This window comes from Bos taurus, chromosome 28, assembly GCF_002263795.3.
Source record: "Bos taurus isolate L1 Dominette 01449 registration number 42190680 breed Hereford chromosome 28, ARS-UCD2.0, whole genome shotgun sequence".
Classification (NCBI taxonomy): Eukaryota; Metazoa; Chordata; class Mammalia; order Artiodactyla; family Bovidae; genus Bos; species Bos taurus.
Window position 1 is genome coordinate 38,134,892 of NC_037355.1, and position 26,236 is coordinate 38,161,127.

General features: G+C 35.3%; 1 long non-coding RNA gene across 3 annotated transcripts in view; it reads right to left on the reverse strand.

Moving 5' to 3' along the window:
* Positions 1-26,236, reverse strand: part of LOC101908174 (uncharacterized) — a 609,245-nt gene that overhangs the window by 8,149 nt on the left and 574,860 nt on the right. For 2 of the 3 annotated variants that reach the window (XR_009493271.1, XR_003033062.2), the window contains exons 1-2: positions 15,265-18,974; positions 606-681 (exon numbers count right to left, since the gene is read on the reverse strand). This is a non-coding gene — a long non-coding RNA (uncharacterized lncRNA). Of the gene's footprint in view, positions 1-605; positions 682-15,264; positions 18,975-26,236 lie in introns of those variants that run through there. The other variant, XR_009493272.1, reaches the window with a different exon arrangement.

Below are 26,236 nucleotides of genomic sequence, written 5' to 3' on the forward strand. Positions count from 1 at the left end.
TAGATATTTGGAGATTTGGTAATTGAGTAAGTTGCAATTCATCATTTATTGGAGAATGAATGTTACTCATTACTTTTTCACTCTGAATCATTTCCTGTCTTATTTTATATAAAGTGTATGTTATTCTGATTTGCCAGTGACTTCTATACAATGCTGTTGTTTAAAATATATGAACAATTTTTGCTAATGAGAAATAGTGGAAATTATGTTGGAGAATTGGCATCTAAATTTTCTCTAGTTTTGTTGTGTACATTAAGTGTTCTATGGTTTACACTCTTGTCCAATATCTACCTTGCTATGGGTGAAGGACTAAATATTTGTAGATGGATAAAATCCCCAATGATTTACATTATCTCCAAGTATCAATAGCCAAGTCCTCTAGAGGAGAAATGGTGCAGTTTTTCAGGACTCCACAATTAACTTGTTTGATCATAACATAACAGACCTACCAAACAGAGAACAGAAGGGCCAGGCAGATTTCCAGAGAATGAGCACTGGCTTCTGAACTAACTGACAGGTACGACTTGAGTGGGGCTTCTAAGGCTATCAGCAACTAGCTGTCCACCAGAATACACTTGATGTATGCAGCAGTCACTCACACTTACCTTGCAGTATGGTGCTACAGGAAACCATGACTCCCTGAGTGAGTGGGCGGAAATGGTGATTCCTCTAATTCCAACCCTGTAAACCAGAAAATATTTCCCTTAGACTAGTGCTATGAAACATTTCCCAACTGAGTACATAATATACCTAGGAACACAGCAGGAGGGGTGGGGTTTTTATTTTAGCTTTTGGTATCCAGGAAACATTTTATATATAAAGAGTACTTTTTAAATTATTGTTCAATTGTATAGATTCAGTACAGTGTTATTAAATGATGGCATGTCTAGACTATGTCTGTATTTTGGTCTACACAAATTCAGTCTTCATCCAAGAAAGACCAGCACAACGTTTCTGGGCTGTTCTCGATTTTAAATGCATCCCAATGTCATGGGAAATGAGGCCTTTAAATAAGCTTTATCTCTTTCTCTTTTATTCTTTCTTTCCCTTTTAAAGAAATAGCGAGGGTAAAAGAAGAAATTCACTCCTTAAGATCAACATTGTTCTCTCATAATAATCTGTTCCCTACTGTGACTACACACATACATGGATAAGCATATATGTATGTATAAAATACACATGTATTACATTTAGGTGTTTGATTATTTTGGTAGCTTTATTATTTTTGTTTCATTGACAAACATTAAAGTGATTGCCTCATGGAATGCCAATGAAATAAAAACCTTTAGAAATCAGCCAACTTGGCAATGTTTAGGTAACACAGGCATTTTCTAGTTCTTCCTCTTAGGTAAGCAGAAATTTCCTTGAGTTGGAAAAAATTCAGAAGACCGTGGAGGAAAATGTCTGCTAGATTATCTCTTAGAAATGAAGAATAAACTATGGGTATATATGATTATTCTCCCTATAATGTATAAGCTCAAATATATTTTTTATATTTTAACTATTTAGTTCCGTCAAAGGTGCCTAAACAGGCATCTCTGATGTGTAGTACCCACTGTATCTAGTGAAGAGTTGTGGTGAGGGCAGAGTTATTGTGGGGAAGCTACGTATTAATGCTGATTACGCAGTGAAGACACTAGTAGAGATGACCAGACCGAGACATACTTGGCTGCTAGTACTTTAATAACTTAGTCATAAAAACCTGTATTGACTGCACGTGTATTGTTGCCTATGAAAGAATTAATGGTGTGATAACAAATAATTCTTACTGTTGAAAATGAATTAGAAAATCTTTATGTTGGAAGATGACATTGCGAAAGCTTCTACTTTATGTATACATAATAGTAGCTCCATGATCCCATCTTCAAATGAGAAGGATGATCTAGCTCATCTTTAATTTCCAACTGGTTGGAATGTTAGGCAGTCATTCCAACTCAGACATTATGTTATTTGTCTTCTAGTAAGCCTGGTAGGCTGCAGTCCATGGTGTCGCTAAGAGTCGGACACTACTGAGCAACTTCACTTTCACCCTTCACTTTCCCGCATTGGAGAAGGAAATGGCAACCGACTCCAGTGTTCTTGCCTGGAAAATCCCAGGGATGGTGGAGCCTGGCGGGCTGCCGTCTATGGGGTCACACAGAGTCGGGCACGACTGAAGTGACTTAGCAGCAGCAGCAGCAACACAACCCTTATCATTTTAGCCATCTGGATTGGGAAGATCCCCTGGAAAAGGGAACAGCTACCCACTCCAGTATTCTGGCCTGGAGAACTCTGTGGACTGTACAGTCCATAGGGTCACAAGGAGTTGGACACGCCTGAGCGACTTTCACAGCACCACTCTTTGGAGAGATCATGGCTCTAAGACTCCAAAATTATTGGAATCGTATATTGACTTGTAAATAAGACATTTACAATGTTCCATTTAATTTCCATAGAGAAATAGAATCTCTTGTGGTTGTTTTTAAAGGAAATTTGTGTATGCCAAGTAATAAAGAAGGGATGGCCAAGTGAAAGTTGCTCAGTCATGACTTTCAAAGCCTGAACATCAAATTTGCCCCAGATTTTAAGTCCGAATTTGCTGCAGATTTTTTTAAAAGAAACTGTAAGCTGTGAACCTTTATTGAAGCCAGAGCAAAGGGTTCTACAGAGAAAGCATGAGACCTTGAAGCTGTTCTCCTCTCACAGAAGCCATAACACACACTCATTGGATACACAAGGTATTTGCTGATATTTTTAATTATTTGCATCTCAAACTTCTTAACATAAACTCTCCAATTAATAGTGAATAAATTCTCTTGAGAATTTCAGAGAATTTATGTTCACATTATAGTTGGAAATAATCCTGTCTTTGGGGGACACAATAGAACATAAAAATGCAGAGTTTACACACATAATGTTGGTTGTAGTCACTGTTCGTGAAAAATCAGTCTCTATTTCCTCTTCCAACCTGAGTAGCATCAATTTTTCCATCTATAATTGTATCTTTTCATTGAGATCTCAACATCTGAATTCCTAAGTATTTTATAAAACAATACAGAATTTTGAAAACTTGAAACAAAAAAATATATATCTCTTTAAACTCTGTTGGTTTTTAAAGTTATATGGATTCAATGTAGTTGTTTACAAAATTGAAAAAGAAGGGGGAAAGTCCAGCATTTTTTAACTTGTTTTTTAATGTATTTAGAGTTCTGCTAAACTCCTCACACAGCCTTGGAACATTTTACATTGATAATTTTCTTTCTGAAATAAATGTAAGGGCTTAAATCATCACACATACACAGCACAGTACACATAGTGTGTTAAAACTCAATTTTGTACCCCTTTCCTTAGGTTTTTTCATTCATAAGTCACCCAAGTATGTGAAACTACAAACTCCTGTGACAGGGAAGACCTTGAACTCAGATGTCTTTTCAAGGAAATACTTACAGCAAGAAAACAGTGATTAACTTTTAAGTTTTGTTCTATACAATCTGCTTTTGAATTTTGTCTTTACCAATAAAAGTCTAGAGAATAGACACATTTGTTCAAGCTGAAAGAAATAAGAGCATGGAAAACTTACCTTATAATCACTATACATTTTCCAGTAGCCAATGTATATATTTTAAAGGTAATTAAAAGGAAATTACTTGGCTCTTTGTTTTTCAAGGATATGGTTGAATACATTAAATCTAAATTAAAAATGAATTCCCTTCTTAATATTTGACCAATCATATTTTAAAGAATGAAAGTCACACAGAGAATACATGCAAAATGTTTAGCAGAATATTTTTAGTTGTTTAATACCAAAACTGATCTTTTTTGTGCCTGTGCTAATAATTTTGTTTCAAGGAGCACATATGTATGTGTCTCCTTTGACTTTTTCCAAGAAAACATTTCCGAATTATGCCCACCACTGTGTGGGATATGAAGGCTATGGGAAATAATACGAGCTGTATGTCCCTTGACATCCTAGTAAAGTTCCATTTTACATGCACTTTGTTTCCAGGGAGATAAATCATACTGCTTATTAAAAATGAAGACATGAATTTAGTAGTCAATTTAATAATAATCTTTGACTTCACATAAGTTTTCATCTGTGCAGGAAATCTTTGACTACCATTTCCCTGTTGTCCCTTTTCAACAGCCTTTGATGATGCTGGACACTTAGATTCCCTTAGGTTAGATTCTTACTGCATGTTCCTCTTATCTCACTTCTCTTTTATTAAACAGGGAATTTTTCAGCTAAATGAGACTGTTGTGATTTTGTAGAAAAAATACAGCTTTGTTCTTTTGAGTTGTGTTACTAGGGGGAATAAACTAGGAACATTTTAAATGTGATAATAAGGTTCATGACTTTAACAAATATCTTTTCATATACAGACATACCCAGGGTCCTTTAATTTTCCTAATATTGTTAACAAAATTTTCAACCTACTTGTTTTTACAGCAGTATTTTCCATTTTTTTAAGGGAGAAAGACAAAATCAGCCATTCCATAAAAGAAGAGAACAATAAGTGAAACCAAATAATCATGCTTTAAACAACTGACCAAGATAGAAACCAGTAACAATATTTGTAAAGGTTTAAAATAAAATACTGAGTAAAAATAAAATCTAAGGTTAAAATAATGCAGAGGAATATTGGTTAAATAGTTTGCATCAAAAGGTTTTTTCATAATTCTCCATAAATATACTCCTTTGTGTAATAATATTTAATGTTTTAGAACTTTTCTTGGGCATTAATTATACCCATTTAGTATATTCCCTTGTGGCTCAGATGGTAAAGAATCTGCCTGCAATGTGGGAGACTGGGGTTCAATCCCTGGGTTGAGAAGATCCCCTGGAGAAGGAAATGGCAACCCACTCCAGTATTCTTGCCTGGAGAATCCCATGGACAGAGGAGCCTGCTGGGCTACTGTCAATGGGGGGCTACAATCTATGGGGTCGCAAAGAGTTGGACACAACTAAGTGACTAACACTTTCACTTTTAGTATATTTAAATGCGCATATAAGCTGAAAGTCCAGTACTTTGGCTACCTCATGCAAAGAGTTGACTCATTGGAAAAGACTCTGATGTTGGGAGGGATTAGGGGCAGGAGAAGAAGGGGACGACAGAGGATGAGATGGCTGGATGGCATCACTGACTCGATGTACATGAGTCTGAGTGAACTCTGGGAGTTGGTGATGGACAGGGAGGCCTGGCGTGCTGCGATTCATGGGGTCGCAAAGAGTCGGACATGACTGAGTGACTGATCTGATCTGATCTGATACTTAAATGTGAACATTTAAAAATACTGAAATGTCCACTTTGCTATTTCTTCTAACTTAACACAAAGCTTATGAAAATTTGCCACAGATCAGATGGAAATTAAATTGGCAGAATTATAAAAAGGAGTTGTTATCTATTAACCTCGCCTTATTTTCCATGAACACCCATTGTCACCTTTCACTGCATGCTCCCACTTTTTAAGGTAAACACAGAAGAAGCCACTGAATCAGATACAGAGGCAGATGCAGACATTTTGAAAATTAAAATGTCTGATGCAGATGTAAAGAGTTGTGGTCTTCCTTGGATCCAAATAAAGCTGAAAAGTACTGTATAGCACAGAGTATGAGAAATGGCAAATTATTTTTATTTTTAAAAAAGTAATTTGTCCTGCAGTGTCCATGCATTCCAGCTTAAAAAAAAAACAAAAACAAAAACTGAATGAGCATCACTGGGTGTCTTTTCACCAGTTAAATAGAAGAGCCAGACACATGATCCCACAAACTTTTATACAACAGAAAGATTTAACTAATAAATTTCTCTTTGCTTTTCTTACTTTAAAAAATAATGTTACTGAATTTGTGAAAAATAAGGAAATAATATGGCATGGATTCAACTATGCTAAGACCAAAATTAGTAGTGTCTTTACATATTTTCTTCTCATTTTCTATATATATATATATGCATATTTCACAGATTTATTTTCCTACTATGGTTTATTATAACTTAAAAATAGTAATATCATACTGAACCATGGTAATTCATTGTAAACATTTAAAGCCTACAGGAATTTTAATTTGTTCTATTAGGACTTATTTAGATATTCTGTTATACTATTTGATATTTAAATTGCTCCATTCATTCACTACCATAAGTAATTCTACAATTAATATTAAAATATATATTATACTTCCTTTCTTTTGGAAGTAAACTGTAGATCCATAACAAGTGCCATAGGTCTATATATACTCATAATTGTAAGTAATGCTTATCCATAGGTTAGTATGTGCATTTTTTCATAGGGGAAGGCAGTTTATAACTAAAAATTTTGTAAGACTAGTAAGGATATATTTGTGAACTTGACTGGTTAAGAATAATTTTTTTGGTTACACATTGTAAGAAATTGTATGGCTAGGTCAATAAGCATGACTTTTTCTTTTGCTGTTTTTTTCCTTTTGTTTTTTCAGAGCAGCTTTTGGTTCATAGTAAAACTGAGATGAAGGTACAGAGATTTCCCATATACCTCCTGTCCCCGCAAATTCAAAGCCTTTCCCCTCATCAACCACCAGAGCAGTACATTGCTTACAACAGAAGAACCTACATGCACACATCACAGTCACACAGTCTTCATGGTTTATATCATGGTTCACTCTTGGTATTGTACATTCTATGGGCTTCAACAAACATATAATGACATATATTCACTATCTGGCTCAGTGGGTAAAGAATCTGCCTGAAATGCAGGAGACACAGGAGACAAGGGTTTGGTCCCTAGGTCAGGAAGATCACCTAGAAAAGAAAATGACAACCTACTCCAGTATTCTTGCCTGAAAAATCCCATGGACTGAAGATCCCAGTGGGCTACAGTCCAAAGGATGGCAAAAAGTCAGACACACACATTCACTATCATCGTGTTTATTAAACAGAGGATTTCACTGAAAATCCTCTGTTCTATACCTATTCATTCCTCCCTCGTCTCCCACTCCTAAGCAACCACTGATGTTTATACTATCACCATGGTTCTACCTTTTAGTATGGCCACTTTGAAAGTTTATTTTAGACATTACTCAGTTGATTCCTGGAAGTGGTTATTATTGGGTTGGCCAAAATGTAAGATGGAACAAACAGAAAACCCCAATGAACTTTTTGGCCAACCCAATACATACAGTTTTAACATCACTTGAATTTTTATTTTCTTATTTGACCTATCAATATAATTGTAATTGGTTTAGATCTGATAAGAAATGAATCATTTTAATGAAGTTGAATTTTAACTTTTGATTAGAAAAATTGTTACATGCTCACACATAAAATATATAAGAAGAAAGAAACACCACAGGAGGTAGCCACTATTAATATTTGATTATATTTCCTTCCAGTATTTTTAATCGAATATATACATTCCATATGTGATTTTAAAAGCTGAAGGCATCTAATATTTAAAGTATTTTGTCCTGATTTATTGATTTCACATATGGTCTCTAATAACTTCCTCAGTTTGTAAAGTATCTTTACACATGACATTTTTAATGGTTATACAAGCCATTCTATGGATGAAACACGTTCATATTTTCAAAAAGATTTTAAAATATTTATCATATATATATTATTTAATTGAGTTTCAAATGTTTACCTACCTTTGACTTTTGCCAGTGTTTCAATATTATACATACTCATATATGCATTAACAACTTTTTGGTATTAGCATATTTCTATGTATAGATAGAGATACTGAGTTCTCTCACAGAATTAGTTCTATTTTTTGTAGCAGCCTCCTTGGTGGATTTTAACTATCAAAATCATAATATTTTGCTAATATAAACAGCTGGATAAAAAGACATAAGCCCTAGAGAAAACTCTATATATGTGACTATATTCATATCTCCCAATCCACACTCAAAAAAGTGAGTGTTAATGGAGATGACTTAGAAACTGCCATCAGCTTTGGGACCTGGGAGGAGTGACATAAAATAAAAGCACACCATTATAAAGAATTGAGAATATACCAGGCACTAGGTTTCTTACATATGTTAAGTTATTTAGTCTTCATAATAACCCTGTGAAGTAGATATGAGTATGTATGAGTATGATCCCCATTTTCAAGATGAGGAAACAAAGGCACAGAGATGTTAAGAAACTTACCCAAGGGTTCCCAGATAACAAATTATACAGGGCTGGATTTCAAACCAGGGTTCTTAAAGAGTTACCTTTTATTTCCTAAACTTCTATCATAATATTCCTTGAAGAGTTTCTGGTAATCATAGTCCAAGTGTCCAGGATAGGGTAGACTCTCCAAGCCTAAGTGAGGATGATCCTGACTCTAATTCACCAACCCAGATGGGCTATCACTAGTGCTAAAAATGAGGACAAAGCGTAGAACTAATGAATGGGAGCTGCACCCAATTTTGTGCATTGTTTGAAATTCTCATATATGAAGTGCAGTGATCAGATATTTAGCAAAATTGCTATTTCTCATCCTAAATATATCTCATCCCAAACATTCCTATTAGTGCCAGGAAAGAGGCCAGAAGGACCATACACATTGCCCTGGCCATACCCACTCTATTCATCAAGTGAAGAATGTGTACAAAATGGTGATTCTCAGGTCATCTGCTTCAACAAAGCAAGAGTTAGTGTGTCAGTGTGTGACAGCACTGTCCTGTCCATCCACTTCAAGAGACCACACCATGGAAATTATAAATGTGTTTATGTTTGCCTACCAGATACTTTATGTAATTCAGGATACAACGTGACACCAAGATAAGGGAAGTCCCACTTTGGGTGTCTCCACCTTCCTCTGCTAAATCCAGATCCAGTGGCTGCTGAAGCCAGAAAGAGCTTAAGGTGGATTGTATGTGATTAATAGAAAAAACAAGCATTCATTCAGTCTGTCTCATACACCAACCATTATAGGGCAGAGACAAGCCTGAGAGGAACCTCTGTGTGGTCAAGGCAGAGAAATCACAAATATCTCAACAGGAGCATTGTGAAGCAATTTGTAGAGAAAAACAAAGGCCAAACATACAGCTTTTAATAGGCTGAGGTCATGACTGTCTTCAAAATAAGATTTGTTCTATTGTTACACCTTAGAAATTATCCAAATAATAAGAAAATTTACAGTTAGAAATGAGATAAAAGACTAAGGGTTATGGCAGAGAATCAATAAAAGGGAAAACACATTATAAAGAAAGTTAAGGGAAAAAAAGTTGTTTAAAGAAATAGTACAGAACTGAAAACTAAGAATTGTTAAATAGGAAAATACCAATGTAAAAACAGTATTGGAATAAAAAAACACAAAAAGCTACTTTCCTACTCTTTCTAAGACACTTTTGTTAAAGCTTTGGAACAAATAAACAGTTGGAAAGTAACATTTTTAAATGTTAAAAAAAAAGTAAACAAAAATAATTCTACTCTTCTAAATAACAAGTGTCAAAGAGGAAATAAAAGTTTCAGTGAAAGAAAATTTAGAATATAGAAAGCAAGACATAAAAAGTATTTAAAACCAGCCAAAGTTGGACTCAGTGGTATCTGCAGAATCTTAGATGAGTTCAACACTAAATAAGAAATATGTATTTTAAATTAAGAATTCAACTGAGAAGATTAGAAAATAATATAATGTACATTTTAAAATAAAACATTTTCCATAAATGTTTGGATCACAAAATCTTTTCCTCTCCCTAAGTACATTTGACCTCTCATTAATGTTTGGCAGAACTGTCTTTGGCAAACTGCTATTTTCAATGTCACTTATAAATAAATATGCAAAAAAATCCAAATAAAATGCTTGCAAATGGATTATACTCATGTAATAAAAATTACCATAATGTCATAAGGTTTATTTCAGCAATTTAAATTTATTTTAATATTCTCATATTTAGTAATCATGATGAACAAAATCATAGAAAAGAAATCAGATATGACTCAATTTATATTCCTAAAAAAATATTTTTTTAATTAAGGGGAAAAACTTCCTTAACAATGAAAAAATCAGTGGTCAATATTAGACACAGCAATTAAACATTAGATTCATCTTCCTTGAAAAACAAGGTCACTCTCACTATTATTACTATTAACTGAGCTGACATATATAAACTATCTAGCAATAAGAATAAAAAAAGAAAATAGATATAAATATGGCGAAGGAACATCACAAGAAACAGAAAACAATTCAAGAATCAACAGAATGATACTATAAGCAATTTCAGTTACAAGCCTATAAACAGAATATATGGATAGGAAAAATAAAGATCCAATGTGCAATATTAATGTAAATATACATTACCTTGAAATAAATCTAAGGGAACTACCGAATAAAATAGCATTAATTAATATTTAAATAAAATGGGAATATAATTTTTCTCTTCATGGGAAAACTCCATAGTTTAAACTTCTCAAGAATTCCTAGTTTCATTTATAAATATAATGCAAAACATAAAAAACATACCAGGAATATTTTGAAGAATACATGAATGACAATAGCCCAAAGCAGTTTGGAAGAATAAACTATATGGAAAGAATAGGGCCAGTTTATTATAAAATCAAATATGTTACAATGGTACAATTATTAAACCTATTGTGTTTATGCAGGTATAGAGAGAAGAGAAACATTATCAACAGACCAGAAACGAACTTCTAAATTAAAAAAAAAAAAAGAATAGAAATGAAGGACATTTTACATTATAAATTCACTTTGTTCAAGAAATGTGGCTAGAAAATTGGCTAATTTAAAAAAGGGAAATATAGGTTCTTACCTCATAAACATACTATAATAACATACTGATGAAATATAGAGTTACATGTAATAGATAAAACCATGAAAGACCTAAAAGAAATGTAGTGGACCAAGAATTTTCCAGGAATGAAAGCAAAGAGGAAATGCCAAATTGGATTATATATACAGAATACAATTTTAAATGGATATTTATAAAAATATAAAGTATATGATGAAATTAGGATAGTATTTGTGATATATGTTATGAAAGTTTAAATAAAGAGCTCTTAAAATAAGAAAACACCCAAATATTAACTGATTATTTCAACAAATCTTAACTGCATGTCTACCTTTTACTAGGTAGTGTTCTAGAATGTAGCAGTGAATAAAATGACAAAGCGTGATGCTTCAGTGAGGACAAAATAAAATGGAAATAAGAGCTAATGGACAGAACATGAATATCTGCATAACCATAGACCCAACCACATACACACACAGAAAGAATTGCAGTGTGTTTGTGACAGCTTTTATGGCTGAAATATTTCATAATAGAAGTTATATACAGATAATTATTTGAGGGTTCATATATAAGAATGTTTACTAGAGCCTTTATTTAAAATAGGAAATAATAAAGTCAAATGGTCAAACAAATCATGATATATATAATGATGAAATACTATTAAATCCTATAAAGTTGAAATACTCTCAGATATTTTTCCCAGTATTACAGTGAATTAGGTTATTGGATGAAAGTGAATTATAATTTTATAACAAATAATAAATTTATATACCCAGTGTTTCTTCCTATATTTTTCCTACAGATATGCATACATACATGACTATAACAAAAATAAAAGCAATTGAAAGATAGCCCAAAATGCAGCTATGGAGAATGCTTAATTAAATTATAATAGTAAATGGACAATGTTGAATTAGTAAATACTGTACTTTCAGAGAATATTGATTGCTTTAGAAAATGTTCTCAATATAAGCTATTGGAAGGAAATATTAAAATATTAAGAATGGTTATATCTGTGTGGTAAGATGTTGAGAATTTTATACAATTTTCAACATGTTCTATTTTTTTATAATGGATAATGTTTTACTTTTATATTCAGATGTTAAAAATAACTTTCAACAGTCTAATTTATGAAACCCAATTCAGTGTTTTGTAAAAAGTAATGAATGACTTTGCCTCCTATCCTTACAGTCCTAATTAGTACATTGTTTTATGATGTTTTCTTTGACTGGATTTGCCTTTTAGTTTTGGGCATGCCGCTTTGGTTTGATTAACTGGGGCTTCTGTTCTGCTTCTCTGCATCACAATTGAGTGTTTGTTGTGGAGGAGGCAAAAATAAGCAGGACAATATTATTATATTCTCCCCCGAGGCTTCCTATTTTCCAGAGATTAGACGTATTTGCTCAACAGCACCAAGTCACTGTAACAATTTCTCTCTCATTTCCCTTAAACCTGGGGGCAAATGGCAACTTCCTTGTCTGTCACTTTCCATCTCAGGAAGCGTAGGCATATTTTTCTGTTATTTAAAACTTGACAGATAACTCCCAGCATCAAATCATCCATGAAAACTGTTGGCCTCTAGCAAAGAAAGAGCAGTGTAAGCTTTCAATATTCTGTAATAGTTGCTCAGAATGGATTTAGGTTGGTTCAAAGATTTCTTTAAAATCATAGGTGATACTGAGCTGGTTTGCAGAATTTTGTTTGTCATTAACAAAATGACATTAATAATTACTGCTCCTTGGAGCAAAGGTAAAATGTGTATATATGTCCTTTGATAACATGATGTCTGATTACAGAGAAAGCAAAGAGGGAGTCAATCGTTAAGCAATGCAGCCCATGTAACATGAGAGATAAAACCTTGTCCTGCCAACTACAGTGTTTTTTGTGTGGTGAGGAAGAATACTGCCTCATCCTGTGAGCCCATGCACTTCCCCCTTGAAAACAGTGGTGACTGAGTCTTTCCTTTGTAGAGAGACTGGGGGGACAGAGCAGGTTAGATAATTCTCCACACAGACGTCCCCGACGTGTACACACGTTCATGTGTTTTCAACCTCCTTTCCCGCTCTCCCTTTCTTAGACATCTATTAAGGGCTTGCTGGGCTTCTCGGGTGGTGCTAGCGGTAAAGAACCCGCCTGCTAATGCAGGAGATGGAAAGAGGCAAGTTTGATCTCCGGGTTAGGAAGATCCTCTGGAGGTGGGCATGGCAACCCACTCCAGTATTCTTGCCTGGAGAATCCCCATGGACAGAGGAGCCTGGCGGGTTACAGTCCACAGGGTCACAAAGACTCAGACATGACTGAAGCGACTCGGCATGCCCAAATGCTTACTCTGTGTGAGAGCAGTTCTAAAAGCATGACACAGTGGCAAAACAAGCAGACAAGGTCCTTACTTTTCCTGAGCTAGAGTTCTGTGAAGAAGACAGACAACAAATAAGAAATTAAATAATCTAAACTCAGTTTGTGCTTTAAAAACCTAAGGGAATAAGGAGTGGATGAGTGGGAAAGGAGGGGAGGGAGCTATTTTAGATTGGGTAACTGGAAAAACACCTTTGAGACGATTCTGCATGTATCCAAATAGGACTGAATACTGAAAAGGAGTCACCCAAAGACCTGGACAAGGATGATGCAAGTAGAAGAAGTGGCAAATGTGAGGCTCTGAGGTGGGAGACAGGTTAACATGTTGGAGCAGGAGCAGAGAGGTCAGAGTGCCTGCAACAGAGTTAGGCAGGATGAGCGCAAGGTGATGATCAGAGAGGACAGGCTGCCTGAGCCAGGTCATATTGGGTCTAAGACAGGGTATGGAGTTTTGATTTTAACTTAAGTGCAATGATGCACTTAAGAGAGTCATGAAGACGGGGAGTCTGTTCAGGTTTTCTTTAAAAAGATGGCTCGGGCTATGGTGTAGAAAACTGTTTCAAGGTGGTAAGAATAGAGTTCATGGTGAAAGGACAATGGAAAATAACACTGGTGAGAGACGACAATTGGCTGGATTGGGGTGTGTGATAACAATTACAGAAAGACTGGGAAAAAATGATGATTCATTTAGTATTTTACATTTATAGTGAGATTTCTCATGTTTACCTCTAATAATCTTTAAAGTTCTTTCCAACACTAAAAATCTAAAGGTTAATGATTTATGATCTTAGGAGAATTCAACAATAACTTTTCATTTTCTAAAATCATTATTATATATTTGATAGTAGAACTGTACTCTGTACATCTATCTCAGAACATATCCATTTTAAAATGTTTTCAGATTTTTAATTTCAGAGAATTACTCCTGGAATATTAGGCATCTTTGCTGTTTCAGATACTAGAGATCAATTTTAGATTGGAATTAGTTGGTTTTAATTTATATATCAAATTGTGCTTTCAATCCCATACTCCCTGGAGCTAGAATACATGGCTGTCTTCTGAGCCAGGATAAGTCTGAAGTGGTGATAATCTGTGTAAGAGAGCTGACTGTTGTGATATGGGTAATAAATATTGAGGAGCAAAATTTCAGATTCCTTCCTTATTGTTCTAAACAACTGATGCTTTGCAAAATTATATGATGATCTTTTAAACTGTAACCAACATTTATTCCTTCAACAATTTGGTAACATTGGTTAATAAAATAGAAATCGTCCCAAATCTTCACTGCTTATAGTAATTTTCTGAGACAAAAAAACAATAATAATAATAAACAAATGTGTGTGTAAATGTGTGTGGGTGTGGACAAGCGTCATGAAGGATATGAATGGACCATGATGGCACACAGCAGGGATGATTTGGCACCCACTTACGAAGATGGTTATGGAAGTCCTCTCTCGGGAGGACATATGTAAGTCCACACATGCTTTAGCCGTGTGAGATAGAGTGGGTGCAACATTCCAGGCAGGGGGGAATTATGTCCACAAAACTTCTTAGCTAGCAAGTCTTTAGCAGTTCACAGAAGAGAAAGAAGGCCAAGGAAGCTACAGCCGAATAGGTAAGTGAACCTTTGAAGAGAAGTCAGGAGTTAGATCAGAGTAGAGATGGGATTGGTATTGAAACTTTCTAAATCCTGTGCTTGTCCCTGCTATTCCTTTCATAGTTCCCAACTCAGACAGCATCTCAGCTACCTGGGAATTAACAGTGGGTTAAGAAGTCAATAATCTCCTTTGAGTATTTACACTAAGATGGGTTCCAAAACAGGAAAATTGTTTCGACTCTATGTTAGAATGGTGGTAAATTTGAATAGAAATAAGTCTTTTAAATAAAGGATCGCCTTAAGCGACTGCATTAATTACTGCCATCAGAACCATTAAGGTGACTAAAAACTTGTTTATACAAATGGATGTACAGGGAGCATTTTTTTTATTTCCTAAATATCTGCTCATTAGTTTTCAGAGGAAGCAGAAATGGTTCCAGATATTCTTTGTAAACAAAAGTTGGAAAGAAATAGCTACTGAAATTGTATTAAATACCTACTTTATAACAGTACTAAAAAAGGGGGGCAAATTATTCATAGGTTAATTAATTTGTGTCACCTTGGGGGAACTGTTATAAACTCATCAGCAAAATATGTGATTATAGCAAGTGAAAGTCACCTGTTAGGAGAACATCAGGCGTTTTGTTTTTGAGATCCAGACTTCCTTTTTTCCCTCGAATAGAATTTTCAGAATCCTGTCCTCTGAAGGGACTGGGATGACTTTCCAGGGGATGGTGGGCAGATGTTGAAAGCTTTGATGGTGGAGGGAGAGGACACAATCTGAGAAAATGTTTTCAGATTAGAAGGCAGGCAGGATTTTGTGGGTGCATGGAGGCAGCAGAGTACCCCGCAGGAGTCAGGATCAGTCAAATGAAAGCTGCTGGCTGTCTATTTGTTCAGCTCTCGGCTTGGGTGTCCAGTACATCATCTGAGGTCAACAGAGAGCACCTTTGTGACGATCAGTGCCGTGGAAACTCCCAGATCCAATGTAATATTCTACATGTAATCAAGTAATAAGAAGGAATGGGAATTTCAGAGGACCAAAGCCTGGGCCTTTCTCATACTTTCATATATCTGGCCCACAGCACTATTTCATGTATAATACAAACCAGGGAAGGAAAGCACTGAAGAATTACTATGCATGGACTTCTCCTTGACTCTGGGAAGTGATGATATGCGATGGATTGGTTCTAGTTTTTTAACAAATAAAGATTTTAAAAATAAAAATGTATAAATACTTAATGTATCATATGATTAATAGCTAATATATACCAATATTAAATATTTGCTATAATCCTATAAAGAAGATATTATTATACCCACTATACAGATAAAGAAACAAGGTTCAAAAATAGTTCATGACTTGCCAGACTATGTAAGTGTCAAAGTGAGGATGAAACTAAGACCATTCTCTCTATTTCTCCTTTGCCTTCTATATATATTGACATAAGCATACAGATATATATAAACACATATTGAATATAAACATACACAAATATTTGTAGCTTTTACCCACATGAACCTTTCTTTCTCTCCCTGTAATTTTCTTCTTTGCTTTCTATCTTCCCCAGCGGATGCCTTTGTTTATATCCCTCTATTCAGATGCAACTGAAACTACTCCATCATCCTTATTTGCCCACGTATTCTCTTTGAATATAACAAGTTTCAGGGCAGGGATAGATTTTTCTGAATAATAAACCAAATTTTTAGTTTTGATATCTTGGGATGAAGGAAAACGGTTTTGTAAGGAGGGGAAGAAAATGTAAGAATTAAGAGAGAGACAGAGAAAGTAGGGCCACAGGAGGGTGACTCTGTATGTGAAGGGAATGAGACTCTAAGAACAGTCTTAGTCACTTGAGAACATTCTTATGTCTCAAAAGGCTACTACATTTTTAGAATTGGGATATCTGAGATTAGATGCAAACTTGCATCCTACTCTATGTTGTAATAGCTCACTGAAGCCCTCAAACTGTAAGTCTGCCGATGACAATCCCAGTTTTAGAAACAAAACCCAACATCCCAAGAAACCACTCTGTCTCAGGCAAATTGGTCACCTCTGTAATATTCTTCCAGAGACAACTGGTCCCAGTCTGATTATGGGAAAATATCAAAGACACATACATTTAGGGATAGTTTGTATATTGTATATACTTTGGCCAATGCCCTTTAAAAATTTCAAGGAAAAAATATTAAGAAACTGTCACATATTAGATGAGATTAAGGAGATAAAATAATGAAATAAAACATAGCATTTGAGGTTTAATTGTGTTTCCGCAAAATTCATATGTTGATGTCCTAACCCTCAGAATGTGACTGGTTTTTGTGAAGGAATCTTTAAAGTCATAATTAAGATTAAATGAGGTCATTAAGGTGAGCCCAAGTCCAGTAAAATTTGAACCCTTTGGAGAAGAGGTTATGACACAGACACACACAGAGGAAAGGCCACACGACGACAGAGGGAGAAGGTGGCCATCGCAGGTCAAGAAGAGAAGCCTCAGGAGCAATCGACTGTCAACACCTTGATCTTGGACTTCTAGCCTCCAGAACTCTGAGGAAACCAATTTCCGCTGTTCACACCACTCGGTTTACGATACTTGGTTATGGTAGTCATAGAAATTAACACACCAGGTGTCCTGGATTGGATTTTGGAACTAAAAAGACACTAGTGAAAAAAAAAATGGAGAAACCTGAATAAGATGTGTAATTTAATAGTATTATACACATGTTAATTTCTTAGTTTTGATAAACGTACAAGATGCTAAGATGGGACATGTTAACATTCAGAGAAAGTAAGTGAAGAGGACATAGATCTATGCCCTGACAAGCATATGTCTTGTCTTTCAAGGCAATAGAAATAAAAACAAAACTAAACAAATGAGACCTAATCAAACTTTCAAGACTTGTACAGCAAAAGGAAACCATAAACAAAATGAAAAGATAACCTACTGAGTGGGAGAAAATCATTTGCAAATGATGCAACTGACATGGGCTTAATTTCTAAAGTATGCAAACAGCTCATAACCATAACGACAAAAAAATTAACAACCCAACTGAAAAATGGCAGAAGACCTAAATAGACATTTATCCAAAGAAGGAATACAGATGGCCAATAAGCACATGAAAATATACACAACATTGCTAAGTATTAGACAAATGCAAATCAAGGCTATAATGCGGCACCACCTTCACAGTGCTCATAATGGCCACCATTAAAAAGTCTACAAATAAAAATGCTGGCGAAGTTGTGGAGAAAACAGAACCGTTAATATTTGTTGATGAGAATGTAAGTTGGTACAGCCACCATGAAAAACAGTATGGAGAGTCCTCAGGAAAGTAAAAACAGAATTACCATATGATCTGGATCCCATTCCTGGGCATGTATCAAGACAAAACTATAATTTGAAAAGATAGGTGTACCCCTATGCTCATAGCAGCACTGCCTACTACAGAAAGGCATGGAAGCACCTAAATGTCTGTAAACAGACAAATGGATAAAGAAGATACAGTGCATACATATAATGGAATATTACTCAGCCATAGAAAAGTAATAATGCCATTTGCAGCAACATGGATGCAACTAGAGACTATACTAACTGAAGGAAGTCAGAAAGAAAAAGACAAATACCGTATGCTATCTCTTATATGTAGGATCTAAAATATGACAGAAATGAACCTATCTATGAAATAGAAATAGGCTCACAGACATGCAGAACTGACTGATCGTTGCTAAAGGGGTGGAGGTTGTGAGAGAAATGGAGTGGGAGATTGAGATTAGCAGATGTAAGCTTTTGCATACAGAATGGATAAAACACAAGGTCCTACTGCACAGCACAGAGAACTAATTTTAATATCCTATGATAAACCATAATGGAAAAGAATATTAGAAATATATACATATGTGTTTATGTGTGTGTATATATATGTGTGTGTGTATAACAGAATTACTTCGCTCTTCAGCAGAAATGAACACACTGTAAATCAACTATGTACTTCAATAAAAACTGATATTTATTACAAAGATAAAAATAAAGAGTAAAAAGTGAAAAAAGAAGATAATAAATTCTACCTTTATCAAGTGAAAGACAGCATTTTAAGTGACATGAGAGGACTCTGGAGAGAGCAGCACGTGAGGTTAAACCATGGAGGTCAGGCAAGGAATGCAGAAGTTCTGACTTTACATCTGAGTTAAGTCAGCCGCAACTCAGCACTAAGCATGAACTCTAGGAGGTGAGGTGGATAAAATATCTAATGTACTTAACTGAGACCACACTTAAAACATTTTTTCCCCCTACTGAGACATGAACAGAGAATTAGATGGTGCATTGCTTGAGAAATATTAAAAAAAAAAAAATGAGATCTAAATAGCTGTAAAAATTGAGAGCACTCCTGAGGCTCAATAAGGATCCAAACTCATGTTATAGGATTAAAAAGTAAAAATCATTTCATATCTTCATTCATAAATAGTGTGAGTTGTCATTAATTGCCATAATCCAAATGTCCAATCTGATAGATATGTCCCAGGAAAATCAAGTATGTCTGAAATGCTTCTGAAATCTTCTGATTTCTCCTGGATTGATAACCACTCATCTCTATGAATAAAGCCACACTTCAAAATGTCTCAGTTCTGGACACTAGTAATCTCAGTGAGTATTTATATAACAATCTCTTTTGTAAAACTCCTTCCACAAGAATGTTACAAGAACACATTATATACGACTCCAGCTCCTTTACGTAGATAGGGAACTCATCGGCATTGAGTTCATTTAAGAAGTGGACTCAGGAACAAATTTGGAACCTGTAATATGCCGTCTGAGGAGACCCAGGGCTGGAAGCATTGTGTATAGCAAGGAGCCAGGCCTGTCTTGTCGGGTGGTCCAGACTGTCAATCAAAGATCTAAAGTATATACACTGTAAGGAAGGGCTGTCAGTTTCCCCATGTATAAAATTATCATAATTCCTATACCATATATATTATTGGTTTAAAGAGAAATAATCTTAAAAGCGTTTGGAAAATTAGATCTTTAAATATTAACGGTAGTCTTCTTTCTCCCTGCCCCTAGAATTGTATTTTATCCATTGTCTGTCTACTGTGGACAACTAGGATATTCCACTCCTAACAAGTCAGAGAAGAATGACAGGGCAAAACAGGAAAAAGCTACAAATAAAGATTTGACTTTCTGTCTTGAAAATATTCCCTTGGAGGGGATTTGAGCCATGGGAGAATCTGATGATAGTAAGAGAATTTACTTTACTGATGTTAGAAAAGGTCCTTATGGGAACCAGGGGGAAAGGCTGGGGGAAGCACAGAGAACTAATTATATGCAAAGGGTTTTTTAAAAGAATCCTGTCCAGTCCTTCTGGCCAAACCCCAGACTTGGCCATAGGAGGAGGGATGACAGAGCCTGAGTGAGGTGAGGAGAACCCTCCTTGGGACAATTAAGCAGGCAGCTCAGAGCTGAAAGTTGGAGACTCAGAGGGGAAGAAGGACAACTCTTAAGTGGGGCATTGGTGGGAGAAACCAAGACAGAAAGTCAGAGCAGAAGGGAGATAAAGGGACACATGAGAGAAGACAGGGAGCTTCTAAACGGAGACTCATTATATACAAGGGGAGTGATTAAACAAGTAAGTATTTTAGAATAATAGGAGCCAGCTACCTTGCATTTTGTGAGGGGAGGTACAATTATGAAAAGAGAAAACAAGAATGGATTCTATTGGGTTTCACTGGAAACTGAAATACTGGTGTGAACTTACAGTTTTCAATCTAAATAGAAATAGAACTAAATTGAGGTACATGTGTGTGTGTATACATTACTTCCCCAGCTCTCTCCATTGAGAGGGCCTGGGACTAGGCATGCTCCAGTATCTATGAGCACACATACTGCTCAGGTCTTGGTTTCCAAATAGTGGGTTGACCAGAAAGTCCGTTCAGGTTTTTCCATAACATCTTATGGAACTTTTCAGCCAACCCAATATGTTCCTCTAAAAGAACATGGATTCCTTGGAGAAAGGACTGAATATAAGGCCCAGTAAGACATATTCCTGAGTGAGCACATACAAACCTATCTTCCTAATTCTGTGTAGTCTTGCATGGTATACCATTATAAGAATGAACTGTAGTACATTTAAACATTTTCCTGTTGATTAAAAAATTAGGTTTCATTCAGATTTTTGTTACTCTAAATAATACTGCAGTGAAAATTCATATTTAAATAACTCAGCATACTTTGTATTAAATATATCTGGGGCATATCTCATAAATATCATACTGTACATTAATTGTTCAAGAAAAATCCAAATATAAAAGGGTAACATTTCACAAAGGGAAGATTACTATTTTTACTTTCTTTTACTGCTTGCTCGTAAAACACTATAATTATCAGCCAAAATCAAATGCAACTTCAGAACAAGGGTAATATAAACTGCATTCAAATGTCATAAATATTTTATTGGGCATTTAATTTCCCATTTATGTTTTTATAACATTTACTTCAGGGATATGGGCACCAAGGACTTGCCTTCAAATGGGAATACTTTTCTTCAGCACATAAGTGCAGATTAATCATGAAACTGTAATGAAAATTGAACCTTTGCATTTCATAGATGAGAATTTTAAATATTGACAAAGGCAAGGATAAAATATTATAGTCGTAGCATTTTAGATATAAAAGAAATTGAATACTACAAATGCGCCTACTCTTCAAACCACAGTAGGTTTTATTAATATTCATAGAATATAAGAAACAAGATTAAGAAACAAAGGAGGGAAATTTCTGAATTTCCTGGAAGCTACAGCCAAAATGGAAACACAGGCAACTATAGAGTCAGTCACACATGCCTGCACATATGCACAGATGTATTTTCTATTTAACAGCCAGGAACGTGCTCTACTTGCTTCTGTCCTCTTGTGTGTGTTTCAGAGACTGATATGAAAGTCTGGAACACGTGTACACCCATGGAGGATGCATGTTGATGTACGGCAAAACCAATACAATATTGTAAAGTAAAAAAAAATTAATTAAAAAATTTTATATATATATATATATATATATATATATATATATATATATATATAATATGTATTCCAAAAAAAAAAAGAAAGTCTGAAAAGCACATTTCCCAAAATGTATTCCCAAGAGATTCTAGTTTCCGTTCCATCAGTGAGAGCTTTAACGCCATAAGTTTTAGAAGCGGGGAGAGTGGTGGAATCTTTAGTATACCTGGAACACTGGGTTCGGGCAGTCCATATTGGATCGTGGCAGCAGCTCCCCCAAACCTCCCAGGCAATACCTGCTTTAGGATGACAGGATCTGGTGGTATCCTTGCACAGTCATACAACTGCTTGTTTCCCTGAGTTCACTGCATTTTTTTTCTTTCTTTCTAATTTTCACAATGCCATCCCTTAGAAATATTTTGTGAGTACCTAATTTCTTGTATTAAATACCTGAAATATTTACAGAAGCAAACCTTGATTGATGAAACAGGTGGGGCTATAAAAGTTTCAATAAATAGTCACTAAAAACTTGGAACCTCAGATTGATTATATGGCAGATATATTTAATGTTCAGTTACTATCCAGGTGCTCCTACATGCTTTCTATCTTCCTTACAATTAAGTGGAGCCTGAGGTCTAATCTGTTCTAATGGGCTCTTGAGAGGAAGTTACTGACAATTGTGCTTCTGGCATAAAACCCAAGGCATTAAATGGCTATTAAATCATTGTATTGTCCAGTTCCTATATTTCTATGGGCAAAGCAGGGTTTTGTCCTCAGGGATCACTTATTTACCTACTTCATTACTTTGAACAATGCTGCACTGAGACCCTGAAGTTAGAGCCAATGCAAGTGAAGGGTGATTCTTTTACCCTTTTTTATTTTACTTAAACTTTGAAAGCAAGATAAATGCATTTCATACTATAAAGATTTACTCTTCATAGCTACATATGCATAGTTACACATGTATGAAAACCCAATATGCATCACTTATAAGAGAGCATAAAATTGCTTTCATCTGATGTTATTGGACTAGTTTCTATGGATAATAAATAAGTCCTTGAGATATGAAGTTAAGACATCTATGAGTACTGAAAACTCTACAATTATTCCTTTACTTGACAATTATCTTTTTAACCCCCTTGTTGTACCAGATATTGGTTTAGAGATATTAATGTGCTCTCACGTGTATTAGTTGGCCTCAGCTACAATAACAAAATACAAATCCAAGAGAAAGTTTCCAGAAGGCTTTGTTTCTCATAAGACCTTGCTTGTGCACTTGTCGATGGCAACTATGTGCCATGTTCTTTCATGGCCTTTACTTTGTGTTTACAAAGAGAGTAAACTCTGGTGTTTCTTCCTTTACTTACAAGGACAGCAGACCCTAGAATGAGGGCCTCACCCTATGACCTCACTGAACCTGTATTACTTCCCTGAAGGTCCTATCCCTAAATACAGTCACAATGGCGATTAAGTCTTCAACATATGAATTTGGGGGAGGAATATAATTCAGTTCATAACAGCCCACAAGCAAAATTATCAGAGTTTTATTTTCTCAAAAGAGGTCTACACTGAGGAAATTGTAAAACGTTTGCTTTCCAGAATAAAGTAATATTTCAGAAAAGTGCGGTTTCTAAGATTTTAAATACCACTGCTACAAACAGAATTCCAAATGCAGGTCTTCTAATTTTTAACATTAAAATTAATTTACATAAATTCTATAAAAGTAGCTTTGTGAACTCAATGATGCAAGTTTTTTTCTAGTTTTTGCCTTCTAACACAATTTTATTGCTGCATTTGCCTCTCAATTTCAAGATTTTAACTGGAGCCTATTATACAAAGTGAAGTAAGCCAGAAAGAAAAACACCAATACAGTATACTAATGCATATATAGGGAATTTAGAAAGATGGTAACAATAACCCAGTATACGAGACAGCAAAAGAGACACTGATGTATAGAACAGTCTTTTAGACTCTGGGAGAGGGAGAGGGTGAGATGATTTGGGAGAACGGCATTGAAATATGTATAATATCATATATGAAACGAATCGCCAGTCCAGAATCAATGCATGATACTGGATGCTTGGGGCTGGTGCACTGGGACGACCCAGAGGGATGGTATGGGGAGGGAGGAGGGAGGAGGGTTCAGGATGGGGAACATGTATGCCTGTGGCGGATTCATTTCGATATATGGCAGAACCAATACAATATTGTAAAGTTTAAAAATAAAATAAAATTAAAAAAATATATATATATTTTTTTTTCAAACTCTCTGTCTTTAAAATCTAAAAAGTATTCAACATATGAAAAAGTAAAAACTCAGCACTTAAAAGTTACTTGACAGGTCATGTACTTGTAATCTTTGATATTAAGCAAGTACTGAAACAAAGTGAATCTGACATTTTGTTGGACAGGCATGTATTAAGTAGCATCTACTCTTTTGACTTTACATATTGCATCAGCTGGATTCATTAATTATGCCTGCTGTTTGGGAAGTTTCCAATTCACTGTTATTCTGGCACATGTCAAAGAATATATACATTTTTAACTACAATGTCAAATAAAAATCTGCAGAAGAAAAATTTCAGGTCCCAAGAGAACAGTGATATTTTAAAACAGAAAGATTTATTATAAAATGAAATGCCCCTTACTCTATGCAGATAGGAAAAAAAATTGATTGCTTTATACATTATCTAATTATTTTGTGACCATTTTGTGACTAATTTATTTACAACCAATAAAACAAAGAGAAAATATTTCTTCATAGGCCCCCTTTTTAATCCTCTTCTATAAAATTATCTTTAATTCTAGGGAATCTGGACTACTACAAAAAAACACCATAGACTGGGTGACTTAAGCAATAAACATGTAATTCTCATAGTTCCAGAGGCTGGAAATGCAAGATCAGAGTGAAGCAAGATTAGGTTATTGGTGAAGGCCCTCTTTCTGGTTTAAAGATGGCTATCTTTTCGTTTTATCCTCACAAGTTGGAGGAAGGACTCTCTTCCATGTCTTATAAAGATATGAACAGTGTCTTGGGACGCCAATTCTCATAATTTAATTACCTTCTAAAGGCCAGTCTCCCAATACCATCACATAAGGCTACACCATATAGATTTTTGGGGACACAAACATTTAGTCCATAACAACTCCTAACATAAAGTTTTAGGTGTGCTTATAGTTTCAATGTTTTATTTAATGAGCATATATTATTTTCTTTTCATATTATTGTGAGAATAATAAAATTAAGACTTTTTAAATAGTCTATTGCTTTTTAAAGTCACATGTCATCTTTTACCTCTTTTAGTCTTTATTGATGATTCACAAACACTAGAGTACATAAGAATCCTTTGTGGGGTTTATGAAAATACAGATAGCTATACTCCTTCCCCAGACTTTTTCAATCATAGATCTGGAGTAAGAAGTTTATTTTCACCTTTCTATATTTTCCATCTTCTTTCTTTGTCTCATTTGAGATAATTTCTTCATATGTAATTAATTTATTCTTAGTTATATCAACACATTAAAAAAATTACCTGCAGTCTATTTTGTTTTATCTAAATAGACAATCACATCTGCCAACAACAGAATTTTTGCTTCAGCCCCAAACCCCAGTTCCTTACAACTTTTTGTTTTCACATGTTGGCTAGAATTGCCATTGTTGTTGCTGTTGAGTTGCTAAGTTGCATCCAACTCTTTGTGACCCATGGACCATGACCCGCTAGGATCCTCTGTCCATGGGCTTTCCCAGGCAAGAATACTGGAGTGGGTTGCCGTTTCCTTCTCCAAGTAAATATTTCAAAATGAACAAAGGTTTGGCTCATTTTGAGAACTGCTTTACTCTCAATCCATACTCATATATTGTGCTGTTGTGTAGAAAACTCAAACCCTACATTTTTCTTGGGTCATTTCTTTTTATACCTTCTAGCACTTCTGTCCTTCCAGGAAAGAAATTCCATCCAACACCATCTTCCTGTCATGCCATCTTGGAACTGAGTTTCCTTTATACCAACTACTTCACTAGTTGTATCAGATCTCTATTGTCAGGTAACAAGATACTACAAACTTAGATTCAATCAATCTACATTTACTGGCTCACGGTTTTCATTGGTCTGAAGTTTGAGCATGAAGGAGCTAGATGGTCTGCTCAAGATTTTACAAGGTTGCCATCAAGCTGTAAACTGGGTTATAATCCCACCTGGAAGCTTGACTGGACAAAATACTTGCTCCCAAGCTCATACAGGTTATTGGCAGAACTGATTTCTAATGTCTGAGGACATAGCACTAAGTCCTCAGATGTTAGAAGCTACCTGCATTTCCCTGTCCAGACTCAAGATGGTTGGGGGCCGGGAGTGGTTATTCAGGGTTTCATCTCAGAGGGTGACAATCATGGTGGCCATCTGAGAACTTGACCTGCTACAAAAGACTTCCTCCAATAGCATCTTTATGTATTTGGCTCTGCATGATAAAATCATGTTCCTTTCAGCACTAACGGCTGTCCTCCTGGCTCCTGTCCCACCTCAGGGTATAGGCCTAGTTCTTGGTCTCAGTCCCCTCCAAAATGTGCCTGTCTAGCATTAGACCAAGCAATATGTCCCAAGCC